The sequence below is a fragment of the Loxodonta africana genome, chromosome 3, assembly GCF_030014295.1.
Source record: "Loxodonta africana isolate mLoxAfr1 chromosome 3, mLoxAfr1.hap2, whole genome shotgun sequence".
Lineage (NCBI taxonomy): Eukaryota > Metazoa > Chordata > Mammalia > Proboscidea > Elephantidae > Loxodonta > Loxodonta africana.
Genome location: NC_087344.1, coordinates 141540136 through 141552438, shown reverse-complemented (window position 1 = coordinate 141552438; position 12303 = coordinate 141540136). Strand labels below are relative to the sequence as shown.

Below are 12303 nucleotides of genomic sequence, written 5' to 3'. Positions count from 1 at the left end.
CAATGATTCCCTGTTTTGAGCGTTTTTTTTTTTTTTTAATTAATTAATCTTAATTTGTTTTTGTAATTTCCCTATTTGAGTTGATATCAGGATGCTCTGTTCTGTGACCTTGTATTGTGCTGGTATCTGATAGTATTGGTTTTCTGACCAAACAATTTCCTTTAGTATTTCTTGTAGCTTTGGTTTGGTTTTTGCAAATTCTCTAAGCTTGTGTTTATCTGTAAATGTTTTAATTTCGCCTTCATATTTGAGAGAGAGTTTTGCTGGATATATGATCCTTGGCTGGCAGTTTTTCTCCTTCAGTGCTCTGTATATGTCATCCCATTACCTTCTTGCCTGCATTGTTTCTGCTGAGTAGTCTGAACTTGTTCTTATTGATTCTCCATTGTAGGAGACCTTTCTTTTATCCCTGGCTGCTTTTAAAATTTTCTCTTTATCTTTGGTTTGGGCAAGTGTGATGATATTATGTCTTGGTGATTTTCTTTTTGGATCAATCTTAAATGGGGTTCGATGAGCATCTTGGATAGATATCCTTTCGTCTTTCATGATGTCAGGGAAGTTTTCTGCCAACAGATCTTCAGCTATTCTCTCTGTATTTTTTGTTATCCCTCCCTGTTCTGGAACTCCAATCACACACAAGTTATTCTTCTTGATAGAGTCCCACATGATTCTTAGGGTTTCTTCATTTTTTTTAATTCTTTTATCTGATTTTTTTTCAGCTATGTTGGTGTTAATTCCCTGGTCCTCCAGATTTCCCACTCTGCATTCTAATTGCTCGAGTCTGCTCCTCTGACTTCCTATTGCGTTGTCTAATTCTGTAAATTTTATTGTTAATCATTTGGATTTCTGAATGCTGTCTCTCTGTGGATTCTTGCAACTTATTAATTTTTCCCCTATGTTCTTGAATAATCTTTTTGAGTTCTTCCCCTGCTTTATCTGTGTGTTCCTTGGCTTTTTCTGTGGATTGCCTTATTTCATTTCTGAGGTCATCCCTGATGTCTTGAAGCATTCTGTAAATTAGTTTTTTATATTCTGTATCTGGCAATTCCAGGATTGTATCTTCATTTGGGAAAGATTTTGATTGTTTAGTTTGGGGAGTTGTAGAAGCAGCAGTCATGGTCTGCTTCTTTATGTGGTTTGATAGCGACTGCTGTCTCCAAGCCATCACTAAGATATTGTAGTGATTTATTCTATATTTGCTCACTGAGTCTTATCTTGTTTTGTTTTCTTTCAGTATACATAGATGGGCTACTAGATTGCACTGTCTTGATTGTTGTAGCCCTTGAATCACTTATGTCCTATTACCAGCTGGTTTGGGCTGTTACCAGATATATAAGCCTGAGTCCATTCACTGTTCTTGAGTAGAATCTGATTTTGGGTCATCAAGTGTGTGATGCAGACTGTCCCTATCCACCTAGAGAAGTAGTGGTGATAGTTGTGTGCATCAGATTCTAGTAGCAGCTGGGGTTCACACTCCAGGGGTGGGGCAGGATGCTGACAGGCTTCCCCCAAGTTTCAGTAAGGTAGGTGTATCTCTATTCCTAAAGCACCTTGGTGGGTGGGCTCTGCAGGTGTACCTTAGGCCCTCAATGCAAGTACCTCTACAGATTGGTAGGTGTCACCCTCCTTAGACCCCTAAGGCAGGAGGCTAGGTGGTCTGGGGGGAGCTTCAGCCCTCAGTTCCCTGTTGTGGGTCAGTGAGGGCTCTGTTGAATATGCAGAGATATCAGACCTGGGAAACTTGTCTTTCCAGTAAATCCGCTAAAACAAATGCAGTCAGATCCCTATCAGAAATGCCTTTGCATTATAATAGCCACCTTGTTCCCTGCAGGGATGAAAGCCTAAGACTGTGGATCACATATGCTTGGCTGGACCTGGTTCTGTGTTTTTAGTCAAGTTAGGGAAGGATTTTTGGTCCCTGGGTTTTTTGTAGCTGCTTCTCTCAGGCCAGGAGAATGGGTTAGGAAAAGACAAAAAAAAAAAAAAAGAAAGAAAGAAAAACCACAGAGCAGTTTACTCTCTGGCTCAGGAGATTCCAATGTTAATGAAGCCGCCTGGGAAGGGGAGGGGAGGGTTCAGATAAATAGGAGAGAGTAGCACCCCGGAATATAGACAAAGTTACTTATCTTGCTTGGGATGACTGTTTTATCTGAGATTCCCCAAGGGCGCGTTAGGCGCGTCCTCGCCTGTGTGCGCTGGCTGGGTACAGATTGCCCCCAAGGGTCAGGCCCGCGTCCTGTGCTTGCGCTGTCTCAGAAGCCGCGGTTAGTTCCTCTGCTCCCAGTCCAAAGCCCAGCGCCAAGGTTCCCCGGCTGGGACGCTGCACTCTGGGCTCCAAAACCAGTCGCTGCCTCCCGGTGACTTCTCCTCCTGTCAGCCGCGTGGCTGAGCTGCCAGCGTGCACTGGCTGGGCTTCCCCCGAGGTCAGTTCAGGGGGTTAGGGCTGCACCCCGTGTTTGCGCCTTCTCAGGATGCCATGCTTAGCTCCCCTGAGCCTAGTCCAAAGCCTGGCGCCAAGGTTTCCTGACTGGAATGCTGGCTCCAGGCTCCGAAAACAGTCGCTGCTTCCCCGTGGTTGTTCGTTCTCAGTCTCTGTCACTCAGGTCAACTCTTTAAATCTGTGTTTGTTGGTCAGGGTTCATAGATTGTCATGTATGTGATCGATTCACTTGTTTTTCCAAGTCTTTGTTGCAAGAGGGATCCAAGGTAGCGTCTACCTAGTCAGCCATCTTGGCGCCCCTGCCTTTTGTTTTTTATTGAACTTTAGGTAAAGGTTTACAGAACAAACTAGTTTCTCATTAGTTAGTACACACATTGTTGTATGACATTAGTTAACAACCCCACAATATGTCAACACTCTCCTTCAACCCTGGGTTCCCTATTATTAGCTTTCCTATTCCCTCCTGCCTTCCATTCCCTGCCCTAGGGCTGGCGTGCCCCTTTAGTCTTCTTTTGTTCCATGTGCCTGTTCAATCTTTGGCTGGAGGGTGAACCTCAGGAGTGAAATCATTACTGAGCTGAAGAGATATCTGGAGGCCATACTTTCAGAGTTTCTTCAGTCTCTATTAGGCTAGAAAGTCTGGTCTTTTTGAGTTAGACCTTTGTTCTACATTTTCCTCCAGCTCTGTCCAGGACCATGTATTGTGATCCCTGTCAGAGCAGTCAGTGGTGCTAGCTGGGCACCATTTAGTTGAACTGGACTCAGTCCAGTGGAGGCCATGGTAGATGTGGTCCATTAGTCCTTTGGACTAATCTGTTCCTTATATCTTTAGTTTTCTTCGTCCTTCCTTGCTCCAGGAGGGGTGAGACCAGTGGAGTATCCAAGGTGGCTGCTTACTTGCTTTTAAGACCCCAGACGCTACTCAGCAAAGTAGAATGTAGAACATTTTGCTTATCAACTATGTTATGCCAGTTGAGCTAGATGTTTCCCGAGACCATGGTCCCCACAGCTCTCAGCCCAGCTATTTGGTCCCTAAGGGAGTTTGGATGTATCTATGGGGATACCGTGACCTTGCCTTGTACAGGTTGTGCTGGCTCCCCCAGTATTGTGTACTCTCTTACCCTTCACCAAAGCTACCATTTATCTTTTGTCTATTAAGTGCTTTTCCATCACATCCCTCCCCTCCCTCATAACCATCAAAGATTGTTTCTTTTTTGTGTGTAAACCTTTTCATGACTTTTTACAGTAGTGGTCTGGTATAATATTTGACCTTTTGTGATTGACTTATTTCACTCAGCATAATGCCCTCCAGATTCATCCATGTTATGAGATGCTTCACAAATTTGTCATTCTTCTTTATCTTTTTGTAATACTCCATTGTGTATATGTACCACAGTTTGTTTATCCATTTATCTGTTGATGGGCATCTAAGGTGTTTCCATCTTTTTGTATTGTCAACAATGCTGCAATGAGCATGGGTGTATACCTATCTATTCGTGTGATGACTCTTATTTCTCTAGGATATATTCCTAGGAGTGGGATTGCTAGATCATATAGTATTTCTGTTTCTAGCTTTCTAAGGAAGCCCCATATCGTTTTCCAAAGTGGTTGTATCATTTTGTATTCCCACTAGCAGTGCATAAGAGTTCCAATATCCCCGTAGCCTCTCCAATATTTGCTATTTTCTGTTGTATTGATTCTTGCCAGTAATGCGGGGGTGAGATGGTATCTCATCATGGTTTCGATTTTCATTTGTCTGATGGCTAGAGGTCGTGAACATTTCCTCATGTGTCTCTTGTCCGCTTGAATGTCTTCTTTGGTGAAGCGTCTGTTCATTTCCTTTGCCCATCTTATAATTAGATTATTAGTCTTTTTGTTTTAGATGTGTTGGATTTTCTTGTAGATTTTAGAGATGAGATCTGTCCGATTTGTAATAGCCAAATTTTTTTTCCCAGTCTGTAGGTTCTCTTCTTACTCTGTGGTGAAGTCTTTTGATGAGCTTAAGTATTTAATTTTTAGAAGATCCCAGTTATCTAGCTTATCCTCTGGAGATTCTGTGTTGTTGGTTGTGGTTTGTATACCGTTAATGCCGTGTATTAGGGCCTCTAGTGTTGATCCTATTTTTTTTTCCTTCTACGAACTTTATAGTTTTTGGCTTTGTATTTAGGTCTTGACTCAGTTTTCTGTTAGTTTTTGTATATGGTGTGAGTTATGGGTCCTGTTTCATTTTTTTTTTTTTGCAGATAAATACTCAGTTCTTCCAGCATCATTTGTTAAAAAGACTGTCTTTTCCCCATTTGATGGACTTCGGGCCCTTCTTGAAGATCAGGTGACTGTAGGTGGATGGATTTACATCTGGGTCCTCATGTCTGTTCCATTGGTCAATGTATCTGTCGTTGTACCAGTACCAGGCTGTTTTGACTACCGTAGGTGTATAGTAGCTTCTGAGATCAGGTAGTGTGAGTCCTCCTACTTTATTCATCTTCTTCAATAGTGCTTTACTTATCCGTGGCTACTTTTTCCTATCTATACAAAGTTAATTATAACTTTTTCCATCCCTTTAAAGAATGTTGTTGGTATTTGGATCTGTATTACATTGTATTTGTAAATTGCTTTGGGTAGAATTTTCACAATGTTGAGTCTACCCATCAGTGAGCATGGTGTGTTTTTCCATTTAGATCTCTTTCGGTTTCTTGCAGTAGTGTTTTGTTGTTTCCTTTGTATAGGCCTTTTACATCCCTGGTTACATTTATTCCCTAGTATTTTATTTTTTGGGGGGGCTGTTTTAAATATATATATATATAATTTGAACTTTAAATGAAGGTTTACAGAACAAATGAGCTTCTCATCAAACGGTTAGTATACTCATTGTTGTATGACATTGGTTAACAACCCCACAAAATGTCAACACTCTCCCTTCTCAACCCTGGATTCCCTACTACCAGCTTCCTGTTCCCTCCTACCTTGTAGTCCCTGCTCCAGGGCTGGTGTGTTCCTTTAATCATGTTTTGTTCCATGGGCCTGTTCAATATTTGGCTGAAGGGAGAACCTCAGGAGTGGCCTCATTACTGAGCTGAAAGGGTGTCTGGGGACCATACCCTCAGGGTTTCTCCAGTCTCTGTCAGGCTAGCAAGTCTGGTCGGAGTTAGAATTTTGTTCTATGTTTTTCTCCAGCTCTGCCCGGGACCCTCTATTGTGATCCCTGTCAGAGCAGGCAATGGTGGTAGCCAGGCACCATCTAGTTGTACTGGATTCAGCCTGGTGGAGGCCATGGTAGATGTGGTCCGTTAGTCCTCTGGACTAATCTTTCCCTTGTGTCTTTAGTTTTCTTCATTACTGCTTGCTCCTGAAGGGGTGAGACCACTGGAGTACTTTAGATGGCCACTCACAGGCCTTTAAGACCTCAGACACTACCCACAAAAGTAGAATGTAGAACATATTCTTTAAAAAACTCTGTTATTGCCAATTGAGCTAGATGTTCTCTGAGACCATGTTCCCCACAGTTACGGGCTATTATAAATGGTACTGTTTAACTGATTTCCTTTTCATTGTTTTCTTTATTGGTGTATTGCAATCCAACTGAGTTTTCCGTGTTTATCTTGTATCCTGCTACTCTGCTGAACCTTTCTATTAGTTCCAGTAGTTTTCTCATGGAGTCTTTTGGTTTTCTATGTATAGTATCATATCATCCGCACATAGCGACAATTTAACTTCTTCATTACCTGTTGGGATGCCCTTTATTTCTGTTTCTTGCCTTATTGCTCTAGCTAGAACTTCCAACACAATGTTAAATAGGAGTGGTGCTAAAGGGTATCCTTATATTTTCCTGTTCTCAAGGGGAATGTTTTCAGCCTCTCTCAATTAAGAATGATGTTTCCACATGTATTTTAGTAATTATTATAGAAATTACAACATATTTTTGTGGCCTGCCAAAATCGAATATCAGAGTTTCATGTTCATTTATGCTCCTTTCAATGATGCCAAGACCTTAGAATTTTTTAACTTAATACACTCCATCCCCACTTACATGCTCTTGGTATTGAATATTTATATTTTCTCTCTTGTTAGGAGAGAGAATATAAATACTATATTTCTACAAGACAACATTGTTCTTATTTTACATGATCATTTCTCATTTAGATATACCCAAATATTTACCCCTTTCCTTGCCCATTATTCCTTCCTGCATTTCTGATCCCTTATCTGGGATAATTTTCCCTCTGCCCAAAAAATACCTTAAAGTTTTATTTAGTGTAGTTGTGCTTTTAGCAAATTCTCTCAGTTTCTTGTCTGAAATATGTTTTGTAGAATATTTTCAAGTGGTAAAAGATGTGTTCGTCTCCTAGAAATATATTGTAGAGAAATGAGTCCTCACATAAAGACACATGCACACCCATGTTCACTGCAACATTGTTTATAATAGTAAAAAGATGGAAACAACGTAGATGCCCATCAACGGATGAATGAATAAACTATGGTACATACACACAGTGGAGTACTATGCAACGATAAAGAACAATGATGAATCTGCAAACCATCCCACAACATGGATGAAACTGAAGGGCATCATGTTGAATGAAATAAATCAATCACAAAAGGACAAATATGGTATGAAGCCACTAGTATAAAAATTCATGAAAAGGTTTATACACAAAAAGAAACAGTCTTTGATGGTTGCATGAGAGAGGAGTGACAGGGATGGAAAAACACTAAATAAACAATAGATAAGTGGTCACTTTGGTGAAGGGTAAGACAGTACACAATTCTGGGGAAGCCAGCACAACCTGTACATGCCAAGGTCATGGCGGCTCCATAGACACATCCAAACTCTGTTAGGGACGAAATTGCTGGTTGAAGGGCTGTGGGTATCATGGTCTTGGGGAACATCTAGCTTAATTGGGATAACATAGTTTATAATGAAAATGTTCTACATTCTACTTTGATGAGTAGCACCTGGGGTCTTGAAACCCTGTGAGCAGCCATCTAAGGTACTCCATTGGTCTTACCCCTCAGGAGCAAGGGAGAATGAAGAAAACTAAAGATAAAAGGGAAAGGTCAGTCCAAAGGACTAATGGTCCACAACTAAAATGGCCTCCACCAGACTGAGTCCAGTACAACTAGATGGTACCTTGCTACCACACTGACTGCTCTGAAAGGGATCACAATAGAGGGTCCTAGACAGAGCTGGAGAAAAATGTAGAACAGAATTATAACTCACGAAAAAAGACCGGATTTACTGGCTGGGCAGAGACTGGAAAAACCCTGAGAGTATGGCTCCCGGTTACCCTTTCAGCTCAGTAATGAAGTCACTCCCAAGGTTCCCTCTTCAGCCAAAGATTAGACAGGTCCATAAAGCAAAATGATACTAAAGGGGCACACTAGTAGAGGGCCAATGACTAGAAGGCAAGAGGGGGACAGGAAAGCTGGTAATAAGGAACCCAAGGTGAAGAAGGGAGAGTGTTGTCATATCACGGGGTTGTTAACCAACATCATAAAACAATGTGTACTAACTGTTTAATGAGAAGCTAGTGTGTTCTGTAAGCCTTCATGTAAAGTATAATTTAAAAACTTAAAAAAAAATGATGTTGAGCTTTGGTTTTGCATAGATGCTCTTTACTATGTTGAGAAATTTCCCTTCATTACCTATTTTATTGAGAGTTTTTATCAGGAATGGGTGTTGGACTTTGTTGAATGCCTTGTCTGCATAGATTAAGATGATCATGTTATTCTTTCCCTTTATTTATGTGCTGGATTACACTGATTGATTTTCTAATGTTGAACCATCCTTACATATCTGGTATGAATTCTACTTGGTCATGGTGTATTATTTTTTTGATATGATGCTAAATTCTATTGGCTAGAATTTTTTTGAGGATTTTTGTATCTATATTCATGAGAGATATTGGTCTTGATTTTATTTATTTATTTTTTTGGTGTCTTTACCTGGTTTTGGTATCAGGGTTATTCTGGCTTCGTAGAATGAATTTGGAAGTCTGGCTTCCTTTTGTATGTGAAGCCATCTGAACCAAGGCTTTTTTTCTTGGAAGTTGTTTTTTTTTTTTTTAATTTTCCAATCTTTTCTCTCAGCAGTCTGTTCAGACTTTCAATGTCATTTTGTGTTAGTGTGGGTAGGTAGTGTGTCTGTAGAAATTTGTCCGTTTCCTCTAGGGTTTCAAATTTGTTGGAGCATAGTTTTTCTCTGTTATGATCCTTTTTATTTCAGTTGAGTCGGTTGTAATGTCTCTTATTTGATTTATTTGGGTTATCTGCATCCTCTCCTGTTTTTCTTTTGTCAGTTTGGCCAGTGTTTTGTCAATTTTGTCAGTCCTTTCAAAGAACCAACTTCTAGTTTTGTTAATTCTTTCTTTTGTTTTCTATTCTCTATTTCATTTATTTCTGCTCTGGTCTTTATTATTTCCTTTTTCCTGGTGGCTGTGGGGTTCTTATGCTGTTCTCTTTCTATTTGTTCAAGTTCTGTAGCTAATGTTTTGATTTTGTCCCTTACTTCTTTTTTGATGTGTGCATCTATTGCTATAAATTGACCTCCTGGCACTGCCTTTGGTGTTCAAAAAAAGGTTTTGGTATGATGTGTTTTCATTCTCGTTTGATTCTAGGAATTTTTTTATTCCATCTTTGATTTCTTCTATTAGCCCGTGATTTTAAGGCAGGGTGTTATTCAGTTTCCATGTAATTGATTTTTTTTCCTTCCTCTTCCTGTTGTTAATTTCTACTTTTATGGTATTGTAGTCAGAGAAGATAATTTGTATTATGTCAGTGTTTTGGATTTTGTTGAGGGTTGCTCTGTGGCCTAAGATGTGGCCTATTTTGCAGAACATTCTATGTACTTTGGAGAAGAATGTGTGCCACCCAACCCACCCAGGTCTCCCAAAAAAAGGCTCCTATGTAATACAAAAAGGCATAAATATATAGGAAAATGTATTCACTATTTATAAAAAGTATAAGAATATATATCAAGTATTATCAGTAGTTAACTCTGGAGGATCGGGTATAGAGAACTTTATAATTATTAAATTATCTCTACAATCTCAACTTTTGAAAAACACGTATAATCAGAAAAAAAAGATTAATAGAAATTAACACAGTGACCTTTCCATTTCCTAAATTACTATAGCACTACTGATCCATTATTTGATATACATTGTTTATACTTTTTAATAATTTCCTATATTTAAATCTTAGCTCAATAATTGAAGACATTGGTATATTATATCCTTATCCCCTGCTCCCCACCGTCTTAGTTCAAAACTGCTGTGAGTCACACTGGGGTGGTAGAACTATTGAATAGACTTGGTTCTGGAGTCCGTGCCTGGTGAAACAGTAACATACTCAATTGCCAACTTTAGGGTTGGAGGTTCAGCTCTACCAGAGGTACCTCAGAAGAAAGTGCTAGTGATCTACTTCCAAAAAGTCAGCCACTGAAAACGTGTATGGAGCCCAGTTCTACGCTGACACACACGGGGTAGCCGTGAGTCAGAACTGACTCGATGGAAGCTGGTTAGCCTTGATTCTGTATTTTCTGGTCCTGTAAACCAATGACTCCCAATCTTCTTCATCCCACACCCATAACAGCTAGCACGCACGTGTGGGGCATGTTTCTAGAGGCATGAGTAGCCGTTAGAGAAGCTTCAGGTTATGTACAATTCCTTCTTGTTACTTTATCCCCTTCTGTCCCATCCAAGTATACCTACTGGAATACCTGTGAGATAGATAATATTAAAAGGATAGGATTTAATCTGTTCTAAGACATTTAAACAGATTTCAAGCTTTAATACTTCACTGTTAGTAAATTATGACAAACCTCTCAACTGACTTCTCATCAATATGGTGTTTCCACTTTTATCGTCTACTTTTATTAGGAGTGGTGTGTTTCACTTCAGATATGCAATCATCTATTAATGAGGATGTTCTTTACTCCTTTTGGGAATTTTTACTTTGCTTATTCATGGAAAACACTTCCTGCATTTTAAGTTTTTTTTTTTCAGATGTCACTTTCTTATTTCTGTTTTTAGCATTTTGTCAAGTTATTGCCTTTTTAATTTTGTACTAAGGCCTAAGACAGACCTATAAATCTCCTTAAAAGGTGAATAACTTTTCAAAATGCATGTGGATATATCACTATTTAGGCCAATGAGAGGAATCGTAAAGAAAAAGCTTTAACACTGCTGTCCCTATCTACCTCCCTTGCACTTTTTCTATGAAAAATATATTGCAGTCAAGCCTCATTTTTCACAGATTCAGTATTCATCATTTCACCTACTTGCAAAAATGTATTTGTAATCCCCAAATCAGAGTCTCTGTGTAGTGCAGTTAATGCACTTGGCTGCTGAATGAAAGGTTGGCAGTTCAGGTCCACCCAGAGGTACCTCAGAAGAAAGTCCTGGCTGTCTGCTTCAAAAAATCATCCATTGAAAACCCTGTGGAGCACAGACACATCTAGGGTTGGTTGTCATCAGGTGGAATTGACTCCACAGAAAGTGATTTTTTTTTAACTCCAAAATCAATAATTGCCATGTTTTCATAGTTATTCACAGACGTGCGCAGAGTGGCAAAAAATTGAATTGCCTAACATGCATATCCCCAGCTGAGGTGTCTGCGTTCTTGTTTCAGCTCTCATACAGTAAATAAGTGTTCTTTTTCACAGTGTTTTGCCATGTTTTTTGCATTTTTGAGTGTTTTTCTTGGTGATTTTGCTGTTTAAAATGGCCCCTAAGCTGAAATGCTGTCCAGTGTTTCTAAACCCGGGAAGGCTGTGATTTGCCTTAAGGAGAAAATAAATGTGTTAGATAAGCCTGGTTCTGGCATGAGCTACAGTGCTGCTGGCTCTGAGTTATACGGTAATGAATCAACAGTATATATTAAAGTGTCTTTAAGCAGAGGCACACATGAAGCAAGGTTACGTACTGGTATGGTAAGTTGAGACCAGAGGCTTGCAGGACACTAACTAACCCTGTATTCCTCTAGGAGCAGTGATTCAGTATTCGCTAATTCACTGTTTGCAGTGACTTCACAGAATATAACTGCTGTGAATAATGAGAATTGCCTGCACTTCTATTTACAGAATCTCGCAATTTCAGAACCCAACATCTTATGAAATAAGGATTTCTCATGCTCCTAAGATAGGCCTCTTCTTGACAAGACCAAACGTACAAAACTATCAGAATATATATTTTACTCAGTTTACACCCACATTTGCTTAATCAGCATTTTTAATGCTGTGAATGTCTATCTTTCCTAGAGCACAGAAAAAAAAATTTAAGCTAATTTAATCACAAGCGTTCTGATTATCAATATCGTTGTCTTATGTGAAGTAAATGCCTAGTGACTCTGTTTTACTTTGTTTTGTGTGTGTATGTATTTGCTTTTGCTTTGGTTCTTACAATCCAAATACAGAATCATATATTTAGCTATTATTGCCTTTATTTATTTTTCTCAAGAACTTGACTTTAATAATCATTCTTACATAAGAAAAAAAAAGAATTTATTCAACTGTGGTGAATACTTGAAGTTAATTGAACCCAAACCCAAAGATCTAATCCATTCAGTTTCTCAGTTGGAAGGAGAATGTTGAACTCACTTTCATGATCATGTTATGATGAAGAAGGGAAGCTGCCTGAATATAATCAAGACTTTTTATTTGATTTTCCAATGCAGATAGAGCTCAGAACATTTAAAGAAAAGAACCGAAATCTCAGTCTAACTAAATGATAAAGTGTGATTGATTGGGTTACACAGATACACTCCTTTTTGAAAGAATTAAAGTAAGGTGAAATACAGTCATTTGTTATTTAAGCTACTAATATTACATCAATAATTTATTACTAAATTTAGTGCCTTCCACATCC

At 39.1% G+C, this 12303-nt stretch overlaps 1 protein-coding gene across 8 annotated transcripts in view; it reads right to left on the bottom strand.

Annotated features, from left to right (window-relative positions):
* Window positions 1-12303, bottom strand: part of LOC111752889 (UDP-N-acetylglucosamine transferase subunit ALG14 homolog) — a 363040-nt gene that overhangs the window by 140778 nt on the left and 209959 nt on the right. The gene's annotated exons all lie outside the window — the stretch shown is intronic.